This window comes from Orycteropus afer, unplaced genomic scaffold (genome assembly GCF_000298275.1).
Source record: "Orycteropus afer afer isolate SDZICR_OR568_19922 unplaced genomic scaffold, OryAfe1.0 scaffold00011, whole genome shotgun sequence".
Lineage (NCBI taxonomy): Eukaryota > Metazoa > Chordata > Mammalia > Tubulidentata > Orycteropodidae > Orycteropus > Orycteropus afer.
In genome coordinates, this window is record NW_006921598.1 from 16199466 (window position 1) to 16205947 (window position 6482).

At 36.7% G+C, this 6482-nt stretch overlaps 1 protein-coding gene across 1 annotated transcript in view; it reads left to right on the forward strand.

Moving 5' to 3' along the window:
• SNAP91 (synaptosome associated protein 91) overlaps positions 1–6482 on the forward strand; it is a 185205-nt gene that overhangs the window by 4007 nt on the left and 174716 nt on the right. The window lies entirely within an intron of this gene.

Sequence of the window (6482 nt, forward strand, 5' to 3'; positions counted from 1 at the left end):
GCTGTAAGGTTTATGGAAGCAGATCACCAGTCTTTCTTCCATTGTGCCTCTGGGTGGGTTCAAATTGCCATCATAGGTTAGTAGTCACTTGCATACCATTTGTGCCACCCAGGGACCTTGTCCGAGGGATGCTGGCATTTTAATCATTATTATTTTCCTCCAAAATTAAGAAAAAGTAAGATTGTATTTCTTAGAAGACCAACTGGTAAAGGGAGTATGAGATATAAGCTGTGTTTATCTTGTTGGACAAAATGATTCAACAGTGTTAATTGTACTTGACTTCATTATTGGACACATAGAACTTTGATTCAAAGCAAATATTGGCAAATTATCACAAAATTACTATGCTTTAATTTTATCAATAAAATATCAGCAAAAAAGGAAAAGATATTTTAGAAATAAATGTAGAATGAAAACTTAAACCTAGAAATTAATTTGATTTATGTAAGCCCATTTAATACATATAGCATATACTTGGATTTATAGATACACTATTTCTTATTACTTCAGTAGGTATGATATATATTTGTAATAATATGGCTTTATATTTTATATAGTATGTATAATGTAATATATTTTATATATTAAATACAATATACTGTATTTTAAATCCCCATTGTCATTGACTTGATTCCAACTCATAGTGACCTATAAAGACTGAATAGAACTATCTCATAGGGTTTCCAAGATAATATTGAGCCCTTGTGACACTGTGGCTAAAGCAATCAATTGCCAACCAGAAGGTCTGCAGTTGGAATCCACCAGCTGCTCTGTTGAAGAAAGATGTGGCAGTCTGTTTCCATAAAGATTTACAGTCTTGGAAATCCTATGGGGCAGTTTTACTCTGTCTGATAGGTTCATTATGAGTCAAAATTGACTAGAAGGTAGTGGCTTAATCCTTAAAATGGTTAATTTCTCCTGTGGAGTGGCTGGTGGGTTTCAACTGCTGACCTTTTTTGTTAGCAGGCAAATACTTTAACAACTGCACCACCAGGGCTCCTTTATATTTTATATATTATATGTAATATAGTTTGGTAGTTCAAACCCACCAGCCACTTCACGGAAGGAAGACTGGGCAACCTACTTCCGTAAAGATTTACTGCCTTGGAAACCCAAAGGGGGTCTCTATGAGTTGGAATCGACTTGATGGCAGTGCGTTTTTTTTTTTTTTTTTTTTAATATATTTAATATCCAATACTATAAGTGCTGAAAGATAAAAAATAAGCAAAGCTTAGTGTAAGATTAAGTGGAATAATGTGTGAAGTTTACTGAACATTAGCCCTTAATATGAGAACTATACTAGCTTGCTATAAATATTTTTACTTTGCCTTGAATTGTACTCATTTAACTGCTTGTTGTCTCAGTTCATCCTCTTATATTTCTATACTAAGACGTACTCTGTTCCTTCCTTTTGGATGTCTAATCCATTCTCTTCAAGGACAAGTAGAATTTCATTAGAAAGGCTCAATCCAAATGTGGAGATGGTTTAGAACACACTATATTGTTTTTTGAGTAGTCAACAAGAAATAGGAAAAATATACTTAAGAAGTACATTTAAGCCAATTAACATTTATGCTATAAATCTGTCAGGAATCCAGTCTGGGTTGTCCTGTGACTTTGTCAGACAATGATCAGTATTCCAGGAGGGGAGAAAAGAGATGTGTGAGGTTTTAGGTGTTGGCAGGGACAGGGGAAGCAGAAGGACAAAGGGTCTTAGGTGGTAAGAGGAAGCATGCTTTAGAAATGTCTTAAAGGTAATTAAACAGGCTTTGCATCAGCCAGTGGAACATTAAGAATTTTCTTCTGCATTTGTTTATTTTCATATTCCAAAGGACTCTTTTTGTGGCAGAATGTTAAATATACTGTATTTAGATTGCTTTAAGCTCCCCCCCCCTTATGGTGATCAGTGTGGTTAACAGATACTTAGAACCAGTATAAAATGGGTAATTCAAATAGATTTTTTAAAAATTGCCTTAGTGATATATTTTTTAAAGTATATATATTGGATATATATGAGCTCCTATATTGCAGTATTACCTGGCAGCATTTTAGATTAAAATCTAGGTTTTTGGTACATTGCCATATTACTTTTAATATTTAATAAATGTCTGCTGCCAATTTATTTGTAATTTAATCTGTGCATTTAGTTGCCATGGGTCACTTGCTTAGCTTTTCATGAATAAATACCCTTTAAGTATCCTAATTTATCCCTTCAAACTGATTGTGATGCTGGGATAGGGTGTTCTTTGGAGCTTATATGGGTTTCAATAACTTGGTAAAGAAGGTGGGAAGTGACATATGACCTTATTCCCTGAAGGCACATTAATATTTTCTTACAGAATTGTATTTTAGGTGGCATAGTGCCTAAGGCATTTGACTGCTAACCAGAAGACTGGTGGTTCAAACCCACCAGCCACTCCTCAGAAGGAAGATTGCATAATCTACTTCTGTAGAGGTACCGCCTTGGAAACCCAGTGTTTAAAGCATTGGGCTGCTAACCAAAAGACGACCGGTTGGAACCACCAGCATCCGTGGCTTCCTTAAAGATTTACAGCCTTGGAAACCCTATGGGGCAGTTCTACTCTATCCTTTGGGGTCACTGGGAGCCCTGGTGGTGTAGTGCCTAAGGCATTTGACTGCTAACCAGAAGCCTGGTGGTTCAAACCTACCAGTCACTCCTCAGAAGGAAGGTTGGGCAATCTACTTCTGTAGTGATTCCATCTTGGTCGATGGCAGTGAATTTGGTTTTTTGATATGGGGTCACTATGAGTCAGAATTGACTCAATGCAATGAGTTTAAACCCTTCAGCCAACATCAGCTAAGAGAGCCTTCAAATATAATTTGAGTTCATTTAAATAATTTGAAAATCAACATTGCCATTAAAAGTATTTTTTCTTCAGTTTTACTTCCTTTTGTAAATCCCTTTCTCTTTGTTACAGAAATGCATGTTTTACTTGTGAAGGAGAAAGTTGGCTGTATGTTTTTTCTTAGGCATGCATGTAATTAGGGGTTTGTTCTGTTTTATAAAGGAGAGAATAAATGGCATACCTAGTGTCCATTGTACATTGATTTACAAGCAAGAAATGGTGGACTCCTTCTTGGAGCAATTAGTGGGAAGCACAAACCAGACAGAGAATTGTACCCTGAACCTCACAGCCTGTGTATAGCTGTTTTCCTTCTATCTCTTCACTTGTCCTTTGTTTATGAATATGTCACCCTCTGGGTACATACTGTTGAAGGAGGATCTAGTATCTTCTGTGGAGTCCCTGGGGGGTGCAAATGGTTTGTGCTTGACCACTGACTAAAAGTGTGGCTGTTTGAACTCACCCAGAGGCACCAGAAGAAGGACCTTGTGATCTATTTCTGAAAGGCCACAACCTCAAAAACCCTATGCAGCACAGTTCTACATGGGGTCACCATGACTGAAATTGACTGGACCACAACTAGATTGCTTTTTGGTTTAGTATCCTCTACATAATTTTGTGGCTACTTAGAGGAGAGAGCAAAAGCTAGATCTTTGCCTGCTTGGTGTGGTTTTTGGTTTTTGGCTTGATCTTTTGACTGTTTTCTTAGGGTTATCGCTTTTGTTTTAAATTATAACTCTTCCATTGTACATCAGTTATTCTTTCTGTCACCCTTATCTTTGACCTCTCCTTCTATCTCTCCTTATTTTCAAGTATCTTCATTCAAAGCATACAAACAAAACCACCCCCACACATTTCCCCTTGGACTCTGACCTCTTCCAACAAACAACTTGTCATCTCTTGCTTTTCTCTGACAGCCAGGGTTCTTGAAACAGTAATATATTTATCCTCCCCAAATCACCATTCCAAAGAAAATAGAATCAACTCTACTCCTCTTTGGATATTCCCTTTTTGATTGGCTTAAATCATGCATGAAATATTACAGTTGCTGTTAGGTGCCAGGCATTGCCCACCTAGTTGTCCAAGCCACTAATCTGAAAGTTATCCTCATCTCTCTCAAATCTAGCAGGTCATCGATTAATCTAATTTGGGAGAAATTATAACTTTGATATGGAAAATTAGAACAATGAGCAAATTGGGAAATTGAGAACAAAATATGTCAGATTTCAAACCATTATAACCATAATATTTTTGGTTATTTATTAGAATGTATGTGTACTTCTCTTGGTACATGCCATTAATCATTACATATTAGATGATTAGATACTGATATTAGAGAAGAATATTTCACCATTGGTTTGTGTGTCTACATTTGTTTCTCATTTTCTTTAATTTTTTTTTAAAGTTAAATGTAGTTGGGACCATTGTTTTTCAATATCTATTTTAATATTTAGAAATATATACATTATAAATAGTAAAAATAGTTATGGAAGAAAATTATTGTTTTAAAAGTGGCTGCGTACTCTCAATTTTCACCAAAATATTATTCTTTTTACCATTAACAACTTGAGTCTTTTAAAAAACACTGATCAAAGGGGACATACTTAAGCTAAAACTTGGGATTCTTTTGCTTTTGTAGAGAGCACTAAATGTTACCATGTTTAATTTGGCTTTCCGTGACCTATTTGGGGGAAATTAGGAATTACTTTCAGAGTTTAGGCTTTCAATAGCTTATTGAGCACAATCCCATTATTTATTCATTTAACAAATATTTGGTCTTTAGCAAATGCCAGGAATTGTTCCAGGAGCCAGGGATACCATGGTGAACAAAATACACACAGCCCATGGCATCAAACAGCTTACAGCTTAGTTGGGGAGGGAGAACATGAAAGAAATAAGTACAGGTGTTTCAGAAAGAATTAAGTTTAACGAGGGAGGTGACCACTGCAGTGGAGATGTATTGCAGAGGAAACCATGTTTTAAGCTCAGACTTGATGAATGAGTGGGACTTATCCAGGTGAGGTATGGGCAGGGATTGTTGCAGATTACTATCCAAGAAGGGCTCAGGGAGTAATGTACCATTTAGGAATTTACTCAAGTTGAGGGTAACAGGAAGACTGAGTTTCAGAAGGCAGTGGTAAAAGATGAAACCTGAATTGTGGGTAGGAGCCAGCTTGAGAGGGCCTTGTAAACTAGAGAGAATTTTAGTTGTCCCCCCTCTTTGTTTTTACAGATAACGAAGGTGAATCTCAAAGAGGCAAAATTACACATTCTGTATATGTTAATAGGCATTGGTGGTTGACTGGTAGAGTTCTTGCCATTGGTTCACTGGTAGAATTCTCACCTTCCATGCGGGAGAGCTAAGTTCTATTCCTAGTCATTGTACCTCACATCAGCACCCACCTGTCTGTCAGTGGAAGCTTGCCTGTTGCTCTGATGCTGAACAGGTTTCACCAGAGCTTCCAGACTAAGATAGGCTAGGAAGAAAGTCCTGACTTTAAAAATCAGGCAATGAAAGCTTATGAATCACAACTGGCCAATTTTCACCCAATCATGTGGATGGTGCAGGACCTGGCAATGTTGATTTAGTTTCCTTGTGCAAGGGTGGACATGATTTGTGGCTCAACTTGATGGCAGCTAAGAACAATAATATACACGTTAATACTGAAGAGTTCTTATCTGTCTGCCTTGGGCTGATGCCCTAAGGTGTCATTACTTTGCTCACCTAGTTCTGATTACTGCAGCTAGTCTAGAATATATTCTCTGTGTAAATTATGTGGGAAATGTGCATATGTCCAAATATGCATGTGTATATAAGGAACCCTTGTGGTGCACCAGTTAAGCACCCAGCTGCTAGTGAAAGGCTGGCCATTCAAACCCACCTAGCAGCTTCACAAAAGAAAAACGCTATGGGACAGCTCTTCTCTGTCACATGATGTTGCTATGACTCAAAATTGACTCAATAGTATCTAACAACACCACATATGTATGTATGTATATGTGTCTACGTATGTAATTTTGTAGTCTGAGTTCAAATTCATCCTTAGTGTAGCCAAAACACAGAGGACTTCCTACACAGTATACAGTTGGGAAGCAGTCCCTGATGGTGTTCTAGTATTCATCCTGCTAAACTAACCTCTTGTTATCTTTTCACCACAAAATAACTACACTATTGGTGATAATGAAGACTAAAAAGATTACAGACTTATGTTATTTAGTTGAAAGTCTTGTAAAAACTACACAGAAAAGCAAACTTTAGCTCAAAGGTCATTTAGTTTGCCATTATTGTGATGATGTATAACATCCCTGAACAATCACAACTGAATTAATGGGATTTTGTAAATACAGCTTCTTAACTATTAAACATTCAAAACAAAAATAAACCCCCCAAATTCCCATAAATATTAGAAATATCTAAGTATATTCATACCACACTTCAATGGTTGGTTTGTCAGCTTCAAAGAAAAAAAAAAAACTTATTAACACTTAGGTGAAGGAAGTATCCAAGGGAAGACTTTACCTTTCTTATATTCTTTCCAAAGCCAGCTGTCACCACATTACTGTTTCTCCCGATATTTTCCTCAAAATAAATACTAAAAAGATATCATAGGGAGTTCC